Below are 16,993 nucleotides of genomic sequence, written 5' to 3' on the forward strand. Positions count from 1 at the left end.
AAAGGGAGAGACAATCCTCAAGCAGACTCCTTGTTGAGTGTGGAGCTTTACGCAGGGCTTGATCCCAGGACCCTGAGATCATGACCTCAGCTGAAATCAAGAATCCGTCGCTTAACCGACCGAGCCACCCAGGCGCCCCAGGGCTAGGCACTTTTTAAGTGTGCACAAATCAGTTGTTTCAAGTTTGTACTTATAACAGGGTGAGAAATCTGTAGTGCAGTGCATGAGAGAGGCTCAGTAACCTAAGATTGTAGTCTCTTTTCCTTAGAGACTTCATAACTTCAATAATGCTCATTGCAAGTGATACCCAACGTTAATACAGGGTTTGTGTCCCTGAGCTAGGGGGCGTGTGAGAAGACTCAGTAAATTGGGCACAGATCCCCTGAGCAGAGTTTTACTTTCAATTAACACACAAGTTTTTCTATTATGAAACAGACTACAGAATTCACAGGGAAGTTTTAAGATATCTCTAAGACTTCAAAGCTCATGGCCTACAGCTATGCGCTAGGTCCCTAGTTCTCACCCCTCCTCAGGACAAGTTCACTATGATAGGTCCTTAGGGTTATTTTGGTGTGAGGTTTGAGAAGCATTGATGGAATGAATTTTTTTTTACATATGGTGTGACATGACTTCAAAATAATTTAAGTGGTACTTCCTGAATGGAATCCCGTAGAACTAGTTGTTAAAAGATGTTGTGTTAGGGCACCTGGGTGGCTCAGGTGGTTAAGCGACTGCCTTCAGCTCAGGTCATGATCCTGGAGTCCCGGGATCGAGTCCCGCATCGGGCTTCCTGCTCGGCGGGGAGTCTGCTTCTCCCTCTGACCCTCCCCCCTCTCATGCTCTGTCTCTCTCATTCTCTCTCTCTCAAATAAATAAATAAAATCTTAAAAAAAAAAAAGATGTTGTGTTAAAAGAAAAAAGCAAAAATCCTGTATTCGAATAAGTTTGAGAAATAGCGGTTTTAACAAGTGTATAGTTTCTTTAATTTAAAACTTCTCAGATGCCAGAGAGTTCTCTTATCTCTTGCTCAAAATGAAAGATCTAAAACTACCAGCTACAATCTTCAACCTTAGGACTGCAGAGCATTTCACAAACGTTAAACCTTTGCCTTTTGGTTCAAAAGTTAAGTTAACCAAAACATTTTAATTAGAAACCCTCCCAAATGTTAATTTTAGAGCCCTGAGGAGATATTCATGAGAGAGTACTCTCTAGATGTAAAACACTCCAATTTTATGAACCACTGAAGACAGTTTTGTCCTCCTACAATGTTTCTCTTCTCTCGTTTGCTCATGTGTGACCGTGTTGGGATTGGTAATGCCATTTCCGTAACTGTTTCACCTGGGCTGTTTTCTGATAAAATGGCTGCATGCTGGCAGACACATCTTCTGTGATTAATTAAGCATGAAAGGGTGATTTTTTTTTTCTACACAATTTCACCTTTCAAGTTTTAAATTGATTTTCCTTTGCAGCTCCAATTTTTCTCTCCTGTGAACACATTTGTTAGGAAAAAAGCCCTAACCAGGAACCTGCTGGTGTACGATATAACTGGGATATTTGGAAGGGGTCTCTGACAGGTCTCTATAGGTCCTAGCTACAGCCTCTGCCCCCAAGACTCGGTTCCCTGCCTGGACCACCTGGTGTAGAAATGGAGGGAACACAGTATGGAGGTTCCTCAAAAAGTTGAAAATAGAGTTCCCTATGACCCAACAATTGCACTCCTGGGTATTTACCCCAAACATACAAATGTAGTGATCTGAAGGGGCATGTGCACCCCAATGTTTATAGCAGCAATGTCCACAATAGCCAAACTATGGAAAGAGCCCAGATGTCCATTAACAGATGAATGGATAAAGAAGATGTGGTATATATATACAATGGAATATTATGCAGCCTTCAAAAAAATGAAATCTTGCCATTTGCAATGACGTGGATGGAACTAGAGGGTATTATACTAAGCGAAATAAGTCAATCAGAGAAAGACAAGTATCATATGATCTCACTGATATGAGGAATTTGAGCAACAAGACAAAGGATCACAAGGGAAGGGAGGGGAAAATGAAACAAGATGAAACCAGAGAGGGAGACAAACCATAAGAGACTCTCAATATCAGGAAACAAACTGAGGGTTGCTGGAGTGGAAGGGGGTGGGAGGGATGGAGTGGCTGGGTGAAGGACACAGGGGAGGTTATGTGCTGTGGTGAGCGCTGCGAATTGTGTAAGACTGATGAATCACAGATCTGTACCCCTGAAACAAATAATACATTATATGTTAATAACAATATTTTAAAAAATGGAGGGAACAGCTCCACTAGGACTATTCCCACCAGCCATTCCTCCCTGCATGCTCTGATTCCTTCATTTACATATCTCTTTAACTCTGACCTGTTTCATTACAAGGCCCAGCATACCTAGCACAGTTCACCGCAAAGAAGTATGGTATTCTAGAAAGAACCCCAGTTCGGAAATACTGCTTGAAGGGTGGTTGTATGGCAAGTTTAGGAAAGTTGAGTTTTCCCTCTCTTTGGCAGGAGTTTCAAATGCCAATGAGAACAGGGCCACTGCAGATGAGTGGACGGCATTGCTTTACTCACAGTTGTTTAGGAAGAACCTGGTTATAAATTATATGGCAAAACATGAGCCGCATTTAATGGAAAGTAAGTACAGCTAGAAGATTCGAAAGAATTGGATCCACTCTAATTTATCGCTTCCTTTTATTGTTACCAACAATCATTTTATTACTTTTTTCATTTCACTCCAAGTTCCGAAATGTTAATTTGTAGACAAAAGATTTTTTGATTTGTTGTTCTGAAGTCTGAATTTAAATCAGTGTGTATCTTGCTAGCCCCTACTAGAGAGATTCTCTGCTGGCCTTGAAGAAACAAATGGCCACATTGCAAACTACCTGTTGGAAGCCCCACACTGCAAGAAACTTCAGGAGGCCTTGAGAGGCTGAGGGCAGCATCCAGCCAATAGCCAGTAAGAAGCTGGGACTCTCAGCCACACAAGAACAGGAAAATGAATTTTGTCAATACTCTGAATGAGCTTGTGTTCTGAACAAAAGATTCACAACAGCCTTGTTTGGGTCTTGAAAAGGAAAGAAAACTTTATTATTATTATATAAACCTAACAGAAACAGAAGAAGAAAGGAATATACACATAGATGAAGGTAATAGTAGGCAAGAAACGAGAATAAGGCAGTTACATCAAATTGGGTACTTCCAGCACCCAACCTCGTTAGCTCGGGGAGCACCATGGAGACACCCAGGCTGGAGTCCTGACTGAGAGGCCTGGGCCTGCGCGGAGCATCCCCCCGTCAGGTGAGACTTCCAACTGACCATCCCCATAAGGGCTGTACTTATAGGGCAAATAACAGGCTCTGAAATCAAACATTTGTTCACTTATGTGTAGTTAGGAGCAAGCTGCATTTCTATGTTATCATGTTTCTAGATTTTCAAGGAGTCTGGGCTATGTGTGTCTGCCTCCCCTCCCAGATTCCATTCTGGTGGGGCCAGCCCAGCCTGGAGCAGGAGGGGATGTGAGACAAGATTTACGGCTCCTGGCATCCAAAAGAGAAGGGCCCATTCTGACCTGGAGGCCAGATAATATATTTCAAACAGCTAGGTTCCCAAGGTTATTCACACAGCATGAGTCTCACAAACAACATTCCTTAGCCTGCCTGTGTACGTGCAGGCCCAGGTGGCCGGTTATGCGGGACAAATCCCAGAAGCATCTATCGCTACAGAACAGTGTGGAAGCAGATTCTTCCCAGTCAAGATTTTGGATAAGGATGCAGTCCAACTAACACTGTGATTGCTGTCTTGTGAGACCCTGAGCCAGGGACTCAGCTAAGCCATGTCTGTCTTCCTGATCCACCGAAACTATAAGATAATGTATGTGTGTTTTATTCAGCTTCTAAGTTTATGGCAATTTTTACATGACAGTAGAAAACGAACACAGGAACCACTCTCTAATAATTATGTCAGAACATCTGTGTTTCAGTTTTACCACCAATACCTGGTAAGGTTTGCCCAGAATATTAAAGAATAGAGGTTAAGCATCCAACTCTGGATTTGGCTCAGATCATGATCTCAGGGTCGTGAGATTGAGCCCCACATTGGGCTCTGCATTTAGTGGGGAGTCTGCTTGTCCCTCTCCTTCTCCTCCTCCCCCCACTTCCCTCTCTCTCTCTCAAAGTAAGTAAATAAATAAATAAAATCTTTAAACAATAAAAAAATAAAGTGAGGGCAGTCTTGTGGGACAGAGCCCTTAACCTATGGGACCGGATACTATCTCAGGGTAGAGAGTATCAGAAGTAAGTTGAATTGTAGGACCCCCCAGCTGGTGTCAGAGAATTGCTTGGTAGTCCTGGAAAATTACACATTGGAATCAGTGTCAGAATTATAGCAAGCATGCATGGTCTTCATCTCAGTCTGTCCAACTCACAATCCCCAAAGGGACTGAATGAGATTTCTTTTTTTCTTTCCTTTCTTTCCTTTCCTTTTCTCTCTTTTTTTCCTTCCTTCCTTCACTTTTTTCTTTTTGTTGTTGTTACATAAACTAACTCATTTCTGATAGGATAGCAATGCTTCAGTGGTTTCCACTGGCGTTTCAACTCTTTCAGTCTTCCGATGGCCGACGTTACCATGATGGCAGAAGGTGGTTGTTGTGGGTCCAGGTACCGTCGGTTACTGTTTTTGTGCAGGAACTCCTGTGCCAGAGCCCACAGCTTATCTTTTCATCTTGGGTTAGCCACAGAAGGCGCAAGTGTACTTGGTGCGCTGATTTCAATTTTCTTCACCATTTTCCCAGTGGTTCCATATTTACCGATGATGCTGACCTTCTTCGTGCGTGTAGCCATGTCATCGCAAACTAGGTCTGAATCTGGAGAGCTGAATGGGATTCATTTCTGTATCTGTACTATATTCTTAAATTTTCCAACTTTAAGTTCTATTGTTCATTATGGCCTTTTTTTTTTTTTGATAACCCAACTGTAATCTTTCTTTTTTAAATTTTATTTCATTATGTTATATTATTCACCATACAATACATCATTAGTTTTTGATGTAGTGACCCACAATTCATTGTTTTCATTATGGCTTTTAAAGCCCTTATGTGTTATTCATTTCTTCTAAAGGGAACAAAAAGTCCATTTGAAGGAACGGTTTAATTATTTTTAAAATTATGTCTTTAGAGCACACCAGAAAAAACAAATAAACAGAGAGGAAACTGGCAACATTTAACATTAAGCACAAAATGGAGAGATGCTATATGCAGCTGGGGACTTATGCAAAAATACAAAAGATAGAAAAAAATTTTAAACCTTTAGTTCTTCAGAGACTAAAATAAATGTAGCACTAAGAACTAGTCCATTGAAATGAAATTATGATAATATTGAATTAAAGAACACAATTCCATTCAGTGCTTAATGGATCCCTTTGCCTTATACCATCTGAACCTTCCTCTCCTCCTTTATCTTCTAAGAAGTATAGAGAGAAATAGACTTGAATTTAGGATGGCTTTTATTTCTTTCTCAGAGGCTAAAGGATTTTCTAATGTCCTTATTGGGTGCTCACAATTCTGATTAATATAGAAACCGGTTGTTTTGAGGGTCAAATGAACTTGTGAATAAAAGAAACAGATGTATAGTATTTTAGTTGACCGCTTTACTAATCAGTCCCCACTGAAATGAAAGCAAAGTTAGCCTCTGTTAGTAAATGAATTCTAAGGCCCTCCAGGTGCCAGCCTCCTGTGCTGTGTCTCTGAATTTGCACATCCTGATCATAGGTGTCGGATACTTTCCAGTGAAACTCTAAGCCATCTTATCTGAAGTATTTGGTATTTGAGAATTGGGATGTTGATCTTTTTTAAGGTATGTTTTCACCCATCCTCTGAACTCCTACTGAGCTCATAGGAAATCAAAAGTTTCTATCTTGCTCAATTCATGTACAGCAAGCCAAATGCTTAAAGAAATTTAGCAAATGATAGAGAAACTGTCTAATGATGAACATTAACTCTTTGCTTCTAGAGTGTGTGACAACTGGAGGAAAACTAGCAATATGTTAGAAGGGGTGGGAGTGGGATGTGTTTTAAAAACCACTTAAGAATCCTGTTGTTCTTTTAAGTCCTGGTTTAACACTGTGGAGTTATATTACTTACCTGGCAAAAAAAGAAAAGAAAAGAAAAACCACTATCATAGAATTATTTCCTATTTACATAGTGAATAATATATATACCAAATATATGAAGATTATTAAAAGAAATACAGAAATACTGAGACTACTGCAGTGGTCAAATAAATGAACACTGAGTTTGCTGACTTGCTAGGCAAAGAGGTACATATCAATGAGGAAATTCAGCATGGTTCACTGAAGAGGAAGAGTCAGGGACCCATGTATCCCAGAAAGGGGAAGCTCACTGTGTACTAATTAAGGACCACAGCCTACATACAGGGGAAAGTGAAATGATTCCGTAGTACTGATATAACTGATTACAACAAGTCCCATTGTTCATTGGTCTTGGAAGACTAGCCTACCAGTCATTGATCATCTTTAGCTAGTGGGTGCTTTAAATTCATAGCAGTTTATCAGCTATGGATGGTTAGAACTAACGGTGGGAGGTACAGCATCCACTTTGGATATCTCCTGGGCAAGAGCTGCTACACGTACATAGTTCATTTACAGTCCCTCCTATTGATTTTCATCTATGCAGACAAAATACAGTGACTACAGAAGGATAGGCAAATTATCAGATTTTCAGGTCTACACCACTATTTTGGTGAGGGGGGCTAATTTTATCCAATATCACTGTCTTTCTCAGAGTCCCTTCAGATCTTTCTGTTCTGTAACCATCAGATGTATGAACAGTTGGAATAGTGACTGTACAACAACATGGATGATTCTGCTAACAATTGACGTGACAACAGCAATAATTAGGAACAAGGATAGAAAAAGCATAACTAATGTATATAGAATATACCCAACTAGATTCCTGTTTTGCCAAGCCCAAGCCATGAAAGTAGATGCCATAGATTGGTTTGTTCAATTTTAACGACTGGTTGTTTTGTTCTAAATGTTATGCAAGTCCCATGAACTGGTCCTAAAACTTTCCCCAAGAAGCAAAAAAAGATGCTAACCCATGTGAACACAGAACCTTGATTTGCCAGAAAATAAACTGGAGCAGTTCTGCTAGTGCATGGAGGTCATGTATGAATCGTGTACTTCATATATAGTTTCCTATGCAATGACAGACAAGGCGAGAGGAAGATTTGTATACAGCTTTCTAATGTAGGTACTCTGAGCCATGTTAAAAAGTGTCAGAGAAAATAAAAAGTGATGAGTGTATTCAACTCTTCCAAGAAGGGCTACCTATACTCAAAAGCGTGTCAGAGAAAAGGACACCTAGAAAAGAAAACTACAGGCCAGTGTCTACATATAGATGCAATAAAATACTAGCAACCCAAATTCAGCAGCACATTAAAAGGATCATGTACCATGATCTAATGGGCTTTATCCTAAGGATTCAAGGATAGTTCAACATACATGAATCAATCAGTGTGGTATGTCACAATAATAGAATGGAAGAAAAGAATCATATGATCAACTCAACAGATGCAGAAAAAACATTTGACAAAATCCAACATCCATTCATGATAAATAATCTTAACAAATTAAGCATAGCAGGAACATATCTCAACATAATAAAGGCATATATGACAAGCCACAGATAATATCATGCTCAATGGTGAAAAGTTGAAAACTTTTCTTCTAAAATCAGGAACAAGACAAGGGTGCCCACTCTCACCATTTCTATTCAACAAAGTAATGGAAATCCTAGCCAGAGCAATCAGGCAAAGAAAGAGAAAGAGAGGTAAAGAAAGAAAGAGGGAAAAAGAGAAAGAGATAAAGAAGGGAGGGAGGGAAGGAAAGAAGGAAGAAAGGGAGAGAGAAAGAAAGAAAGGAAAGAAAGAAAGAGAAAGAAAGAAAGAAAGATCAGAATTGGAAAAGAAGAAGTAAAATTGTCTCAATTTTCAGATGACATGATTTTATAATATAGAATATCCTAAAGATTCAGCCAAAAAATCCATTAGATCTAATCAATAAATTCAGTAAAGTAGCAGGATACAAAATTAACACGCAAAAATCAGTAGTGTTTCTATATAAAAGCCATCTATAGATTCAATACAATTCCTATCAAAATTCCAACGGCATATTTTACAGAAGCGGAAAAAACACTCTTAAAATTTATATGGAACAACAAAGACCTCAAAGAGCCAAAAAAATCCTGAGAAAGAACAAGGAGGAGGCATCACACTTCCTGACTTCAAGCTATACTATAAAGCTATAGTCATGAAAACAGTTATAGTACTGCCATAAAACCAAACAAATAGACCAATGAAACAAAATCAAGAGTCCAAAAATAAAACCTAGCATATTATTATGGTCAATTAATGTTTGACAGGTAAGCCAAGAATATTCCCTGGAGAAAAGAGTCTCTTCAATAAATGATGCTGGGAAAATTGGATATTCACATGTAAAAGGATAAAACTGGACCCATATCTTAAATCACTCACAAAAACTAACTCAAAATGGATTATAGACTTAAATGTAACACCTAAAACCATGAAACTCCTAGAAGAAAACATAGGGACAAAGTTATTGACATGAGTACCGGTAATGATTTTTCAGAAATGACATCTAAAACACAAGCAACAAAATAAAAAATCAACACGTGAAACTAGATCAAATTAAAATGCTTCTGCACAGCAAAAGAAACCATCAACAAAGTGAAAAGATAACCTATGAAATGGAGAAAAAATTTGCAAACCATAGATTTGATAAGGAGTTAATATAACTCGTACAACTCAACAGCAAGCAAGAAAAGAAAAGAAGAGAAGAGGAAAGGAAAGGGGAGGGGAGGAAAGGGGAAGGCAGAGGAGAGGAGAGAGAGGAGAGGAGAAGAGAGGAGAAGAAGAGAGGAGAAGAGAAGAGAAGAGAAAGAAGAGAGAGAAGAGAAAGAAGAGAAAGAAGAGAAGAGAAGAGAAGAGAAGAGGACAAGACGAAACCCAATTAAAAACTTGGCAAAGGACCTGAACAGACACGTCTCCAAAGAAGATATATGAAAGGGCAACAGACACATGAAAAATGCCCAACATCACTAGTCATTAGGGAAATGCAAATTAAAACCACAATGATATCACCTCATGCCTGTTAGAATGGCCATCATCAAAAACACAAGAGATAACAGATGCTGGCATAGATGTGGCAAAAGGAAACCCTGGGTACTGCTGGTGGGATTGTGAATTAGAACAGTCACTAAGGAAAACAGTATGGAGGATTCTCAAAAAAATTAAAACTACTGTATGATCCAGCAATTCTACTTCTGGGAATATATCCAAAGGAAACAAAAACACTAACAAAAAGATCTCTGCATCCCCACATTCATAGCACCATTATTTAAAAGAGTCAAGACAGGGCGCCTGGGTGGCTCAGTTGGTTAAGCGACTGCCTTCGGCTCAGGTCATGATCCTGGAGTCCCGGGATCGAGTCCCGCATCGGGCTCCCTGCTTGGCGGGGAGTCTGCTTCTCCCTCTGACCCTCCCCCCTCTCATGTGCTCTCTCTCTCCTCTCATCCTCTCTCTCAAATAAATAAATAAAATCTTAAAATAAATAAATAAATAAATAAAAATAAATAAATAAATAAAAGAGTCAAGACATAGAAACAACGTAAGTGTCCATCAATGGATAAATGAATAAAGAAGTTGTGGTATATATACACAATGGAATATTATTTAGCCATGAAACAAGGAAATCCTACCATTTTTGAGAACATGGATGGGCCTTGAAGGCATTATGCTAAGTGAAATAAGCCAGACAGAGAAAGACAAATACTGTATGATCTCACTTAAATGTGGAATCTAAAAAAAAAAAAAAAAAAAAAAACACCTCACAGAAAAAGGGATCAAACTTGTGGTTACCAGAAGTGGATTGTTGGGGGGAGGGGGGATTGGAGGAAGATGGTCAAAAAGTACTAGCTTCTAGCTACAAGATAAATAAGCACTAGGTATATAGGAAAGTTGTCATGAGAATAGATTCTAAAGAGTTCTCATCACAAGGAGAAATTTTTTTCCTTTTTTCCTTGTCTTCTTCCTTTTCTTTTTATTGTACCTATATGAGAAAATAGATGCTAGCTGAACTTACTGTGGAAATCATTTCACAATACATGTAAATCAAATCATCATGCTGTATACCTTAAACTTTCTCAATTAAACTGGGCAGGAAGGGGGAGTGGGTAAGCTATGGGTAAAGAATTAAAGAAAAGTATGGTCAGTGGGTATTTATTGATGCCTCAAGATAATGAGAAATTTAAATCTTGAGAAGCGCCTTATTAACACTCCCAGATTGGCATTTCTCTTTCCCTGGGTTGGCATTAATAGATTGAACTTTCACAAAGGAAAAATAAACAAGAGTCTGTATACATCCATGTATGGTATCAGGAGGAATGCAGAGGTTTTCCGAAAGCTTCAGTGCTGATCAGAGGTTGCCTGATGAACGCGAGAAGCAGAGGAAAAACATGGGATCTGGAACATGAGTATAACTAAAGAAAACTTAGTTACAATGTTTCACACCGTCGCTGCTGAATCCACAAGTGCAATCAAATGCATTTAGAACTCAGGAGAAATTTACCAGTCATAGAATCTTGTTCTGATTATTTTTTTCTATAAATGACATTCTCATTTTACTATCCTTATTAAAATGTGAAAATGACTCTATTTTGTAAAATGAAGATTTGCAAGCCACAGAATTTAAGTTAAAAAAAAAAAAAAACTTAATCCTTAGCTCCAGAAAATACATCAGGATATATCCTAACACTTTAAGTAATCCTTGCTAATACATCTCTTCTACAACTCAAGTTTTGCCCTGGAGGATTTTTGAATGTATATTAGGTATATTTTATGTAAAAACACTCTTAAATCTTTGTGTTGTATCTTCAATCTTTCCTAGCATTTTCAAGCAGTGGTAAAGGTTCAGTCAGTTTTAGAAACATAGATTTTTCTTTTCCTTTTTTTTTTTTTTAAAGATTTTATTTATTTGCGAGAGAGAGAATGAGAGACAGAGAGTATGAGAGGGAGATTTTTCTTTTCCATCTATTAATGTCATCTTTTTTGAAGGATCTGAGTTTCAAGCTTCATAAAAGCTCTTTGGGCAAATTAGGCAGATTAAAATGGTTCATCTCTGTCACTGGGGAAAGGGAAAAATTCTTCCCAGAGAATTCATCTTGCAATGGCTGTGTGCTAAATGCATCTGACTGGATTAAAACAAGCAAATAAAACAGGAAAACAGGGTCCAAACATCTAAATATGATTAAAAGGACATGCTGGAAGATGCTTGCCTCAGAATAGCCTCTAGAATAGAATAGCTTAATGTATCAGAGGAAAAAAGGGGGGGGCAGGTATTATGGTGACTGCATTAGTCACAGTTCTGAACCCAGAAACGCAGAAGAGTAGGAGGTGTGTGTGTGTGTGTGTGTGTTGTGTGTGTGACAGAGAGAGGCACAGAGAGAGGTATTGGTTCACACAGTTGTGGAGCTGGCCAATCTAAAGTTCAGGTAAAAGTTGCAGTTTTCTGTCTGAAATCTTCAGGGCAGGCCAGGAGGTGGGAAACTGAGGCAGGTTTCTATGTTGCAGTCTTGAGGTAGAATCACTTTGGAGAAGCCTGTCATTGCTCTTAAGGCCTTCAGCTGAGTGGATGAGGGCCATGAACGTTATGCTTTACTTAAATTCAACTGATTATAAATGTTAATCACTGCTAAAGAATACATCTAGACTAGCATTAGACAAAAACACTGGGTGCTGTCATCCAGCCAAGTTGACACATAAAAGTAACCATCATAGCAATGGTTCTGCCAAAAAGTTTTAAACATCCTGAAACACGTACAAGTGCCCTCACTTGATGAAAAGCCAATCAAGGCATAACGGTGTCTCTTTTTCTTGGCTTAACTACTAGGGGAGCGCAGAAGAGCTAGTAAGCATTTGCAGAGACCATTACGGTCTTGGCTCACCCCCAGCAAAACCCCACTGCTTTCCCAGATTATCCCACTGTTCCCCCCGGGTGCTGGCTGGCTCTCATCTGGAGGCCGACTGCAGATCCCCCTCAGCAACCATGGAATCTCCTGCCCAAACTGCAAGAGAAAAGCTGCCTCATGTGGCTTAAGACACGTTCCTCCTCTTTTCCCTAGTGATACTTATTCCCAGTTTGTTGTGTCACCCGTTATTAATACACCGAAAGAAATCCAGAACCTGGAAAATTATGGAAATAATCATTTTGGAAAGGGTAGTCTTGATAGAAACAGCATGTTTTAGTCTTTGATTCATGACTTTTGCCTGGGCCTGCCTTGGGAAACCAAAAGGCCATTTAATCGAATATAACTGTGGAAACTCCATGCTGGGCAAAGGACCTGAGCCTAAGGGGCAATTGTATTTTTGTTCTATTGCTGGCACCATAAAATTCATATGCTCTTAGTAGGAAAATGTTTCCTTTCCTTACAAACCCCAAGGAACACTTTTTAAAGGAATTAATATGCCTTATAGATTGAGCTTTCATCTTATTATTTTAAAAAGAGCAAAATTATAAAAACTATTATGGGTGTTATTATACCCACTTAGAATCATAGACCCGAAGGCCGGAAATGACCTCAAAGATTGTACCCATTTTTTAAATTTATTTTTTATATTTTATTAGTTTATACCCAGTTTTATATTTCAGCATGTTCATTGAAAGATATGGGAGTGAAGCATTACCTTGAGATTTTATCATAAACCTCAAGGGAACTACCAGACTGGATTCCATTTGGTATGGTACAGGCAAAGAATAAATTGAGAAACCTCTTTGTAGATGCTGCTTATGGAATCACCATTCCTTACGTTTTAAATTTTTTAAATATAGTGTATACAAATACTAACTAGTCTTCTAGAAGCTGGAAAGAGCTCATGCAAAAATACAGGGGAGGCAGATACATGGGAAGGGAAAGATGAAAGAAGCAAGGAGGGGCTTTAACAAAGCAAGCACACACACACACACACACACACACAGCAGGAAGGAAGAAATGTGAAGGAGAGACACAGAGAGCCTAGACTATGTGTTAGGCCACAGTCACATTTCTTTCCACATTTGAATGTCTCCTGATCATTATATATGATAGTATATCTCATGTCAAATTATACTGCAGCATAATTCAAAAAATATATAATCCAAAGTCTTCAAAGTCTTCAAAACAAATGTCTTCATAAAATATGTCGTAAGCTATTGTTACACTGAATTTCCCTTACCATTACCACAGCAATGGGTTCAGTCTGTCACTGACCTATTAGCTATGACCTATTCTGCCATTTTCTCTGTGAACCTATAGCATCATTCATTGTGATGCCTAACAGAGCCGCTTCCATTTTCCATAAGGGTCTATAAGATTTATAGATCTGGCATTTGATTGCTTTAGTGGGACCCACTGGGACCATTTATATCTTGTGCTATAAAAAAGGCATTTTTGTTTCTAGAAAATAAATACTTTACCCAAGAGTTTGTAAGTTGAGTGGAAGCATTTCATTTATCTAGCAATTGTTGATTTGTGGTCTGGCAGAGAGAAATTGCTGACAAAGGGAATACCTCCCTGGGGAAAAAAAAGCTCAGCTTATATTCTTTGCCTGATAAGTGCTTGCCAAGAACTAGGCTAATGACATCTGTTGGCTCTCTGGCTTGCCTGTTTTTGTAATGCCTGGACTAACTAACGATGGAGATGACCCAGAGCTAGGCTGTGGTTTCCTTTAATTTCCAAACTTTCCTCCCTAATTATTGCTTTGTCAGACCCTAAGAACTCTACCAGAGATCATTCCTCATTCACTTAGAGCTTAGTTAGACGGTTCCAAGGTTTGGCCAAACCCACTTACAAGAGTGTGTGAATACACTTGGCTCTACAATCTGGGATGTAATGAGGGGAACTTTATTTTTATGCCTCCACAAAGCTTCCTTTTGACACTTTTTTCACATGGCTCCTTCCTTCCCAGCACTTACAAATCCAATTGCTCTTGGAACAGTCTTATATCTCCTTTGAGCTAACTGTGGCCATAAGCTGGGATGGACATGTGACATTTATCTCTTTCTTTGTAGGAGAATAAGTGATTCTAACTTTCATACCCACCATTTCAGAGCTGCTAGTCACTGACATTAGAGGAGACCCCCAGGGGGATGTGTCCTGTGTTGAACACCTATAAGAAACTGTAGGGGCTTAGGACGCCTGGGTGGCTCAGTCGGTTAAGCGTCTGCCTTCGGCTCAGGTCGTGATCTCAGGGTCCTGGGATCGAGCCCCACTCAGGCTCCCTGCTCAGCGGGAAGTCTGCTTCTCCCTCTGCCCCTACCCCCACACATTCTCTCAATCTCTCTCTCTCACTTTCGCTCTCTCTCTCAAATAAATAAATAAAATCTTAAAAAAACAAAACTGTAGGAGCTTTCTCTGGTTAGGTCTCCCTAAGATACAGAATGCATTATGGCTTTTCAGGAAATACTGCTTTTCATTATATATACATGTATAATTTTTATAATACCGTTTCATTTTAATGCCAATTAAGCACAAACTTATATGCCCAGTGTGATGTGATCAGTTTCCAGAACATGAGCAGAACACTGGACTGTGGGGGGGAAAGTTAAGTAATACATCCTATGGAAATGTAAAATAATATTTTTATTATTTTTTTAAAAGGTCTCTCTAGAACTAGACCCTCAAACTTAAAGATCATTTCACAACCTATACACACAGTATTGCATACAAGAAGCTCTAAGCTAAGAGTTTAAGAATCTGGAGAGCAGGTTCTGGCTCTCTTTCTAACTAGAATAAAACTACAGGTCTATAACTATGATATCACTAGATTTTTTAAAACCATTATCTACATTCTTATGAAGCAAGGTAATATATTTACAAATTGTACATAGGTTAAATTATTAGCAGTGCTCATTCTATTCTTCTTTAAATCTGTATTTAGGTCAGCTTTTCTCCAGGAGGCCTTCAGTCATCCAGCAGGTATTTATCGAGCCCCTGTAATTTCTAGGCTCTGTGCCAAGCGCTAGGGACTCCAAGATGAAAAGCACCTACTGATGTGGAAAGAGAAGCAGACATAGAGACGATTCACTGCAGTTCTGTGAGCAGCACTAGCCAGGAGGTAATGTGCATGAGGGACAGAGATGAGCCATCACCCGGGGAGGTTTTTCCCAGGAGCAAGGCTCCAATTGAGCCTTGAGGGATGACTAAGAGTTTTTAGAGCTGTGAAGCCACACTGTTAGCTTCACAAAGTGCACATAACTTAGAATAAGCTCTCATAGACTCCAAAGGCAGCAAGAGAGGTAGGAGATGATGGGGAGGTAGCAAGGATCCAGATCACGGAGGGCTTTGCACACTTTTAAATGTATCGACTAGCTCTGTGACCTTGAGGGAGGCACAGCTATAGGGACTTTGCTCGTCGAATGTCACATACGCCCACTCCCACTCTTCAGGGTGGTGGTAAGCCCTGGATTTTCACATGACATCACAGATATCAAAGGATTCGATGATAATTCGCAGATGGGGCCAAGATCACACCTCGGGATGTTGCAGGGCCCCTCTGTCCCCAGTTTGTGTGCCTTCCTGAGAACTCATCCTCCTCACATAGATGTAGGCCTCCTGAGAGCTTAAAGTTCACATCGAAGTTATCAAGTTTGTATGCCAACTTATGTTGAGTAATGTTCTTTTTCCAAACTGGGACATAATAAGTGTATATGTTTTCTTTATTGGTGTGACAGTGCCACCTGCCAAGGGGGGCAGAAAGCATTATGGAATGTTAAACCTGGAAGGAACTCAGCAGGGTTCTAATTCTAGCCCTCATGGGAGAGAAGAATAAGAAGGTTCTGACAAGGACCCAGTTGCTTTCTCTGGCTCTATCTAGATTGTATCCAAAAATGAGCAAGATTATTCTGATGCCCAAAGAGGAATTTGCTATATATATATTGCATTGCATGATATGACATGACATTCTCTGGAAGGAAGAGTTTGCTTCAGCATCCTCCTTGAATCCCATACGGTCTTGAGAATGAAGAAGGTACAATTTTCTCCCTTCCAGTTAAGCCATGTGGAGCCCCAAGTCCCAAAGAGAAATGGCCATTGCATGTGATCATATACTCGGTATATTTTTACTTTCCTGGTAGTTGGAACCTTCTGCTAATACAGTCTTATCCTTTTTTTAATTCTCTAAAATCTTGCTTTGAGAGTACTTTGGGTAGTTTTGTGTTGTGTCAAAAGCAGGATGTGGTACCCCTATTAAGCATGCAAAAGAATCTTTAAAAAGCTTCTGGTCTTGGGGCGCCTGGGTGGCTCAGTCGTTAAGCGTCTGCCTTCGGCTCAGGTCATGATCCCGGGGTCCTGGGATCGAGCCCCACGTCGGGCTGTCTGCTCAGTGGGAAGCCTGCTTCTCCCTCTCCCACTCCCCCTGCTTGTGTTCCCTCTCTCGCTGTCTCTCTCTCTGTCAAATGAATAAATAAAATCTTTTAAAAAATAAAAAGCTTCTGGTCTTTATTTTTTTCCCACTGCTTCCACTGTGCTAATATTGAAGAACTCTTATTTTAGGAAGGCGAAAAAGGGCACGGAAACCTTGTATTGTTAAACATAGCAGTAACATGTTGGGTTTCTATTCTTCAAAATGGAGAGCCAGATACATCATCAAGACAGTTTGGGGACATCTCCAAAAAGATTATACCAAACACCTCTTTCAAACTGCATTGCACCTGCCACCACCACCTCCCCCCTCGCTGCCTCACCCACCCACCTGCCCTGACATTTCCAAAGATTGCAGAAGTAGATATAGAAACACGGTCTGGGAGGTAACATTGCTGTAGCTTAGAAGGACACAAGGAGAGAAATGACTGCAAATGTCTCATCTGTGTGCTCTTCTTTCGTTCTCCCCCCATTTCTGAAAAAC

At 39.7% G+C, this 16,993-nt stretch overlaps 1 protein-coding gene across 1 annotated transcript in view; it reads left to right on the forward strand.

Annotated features, from left to right (window-relative positions):
- The window catches only part of FREM3 (FRAS1 related extracellular matrix 3), a 76,852-nt gene that overhangs the window by 18,749 nt on the left and 41,110 nt on the right, over positions 1–16,993 (forward strand). The window lies entirely within an intron of this gene.

The sequence above is a fragment of the Leptonychotes weddellii genome, chromosome 2, assembly GCF_054177405.1.
Source record: "Leptonychotes weddellii isolate Sample4059 chromosome 2, ASM5417740v2, whole genome shotgun sequence".
Lineage (NCBI taxonomy): Eukaryota > Metazoa > Chordata > Mammalia > Carnivora > Phocidae > Leptonychotes > Leptonychotes weddellii.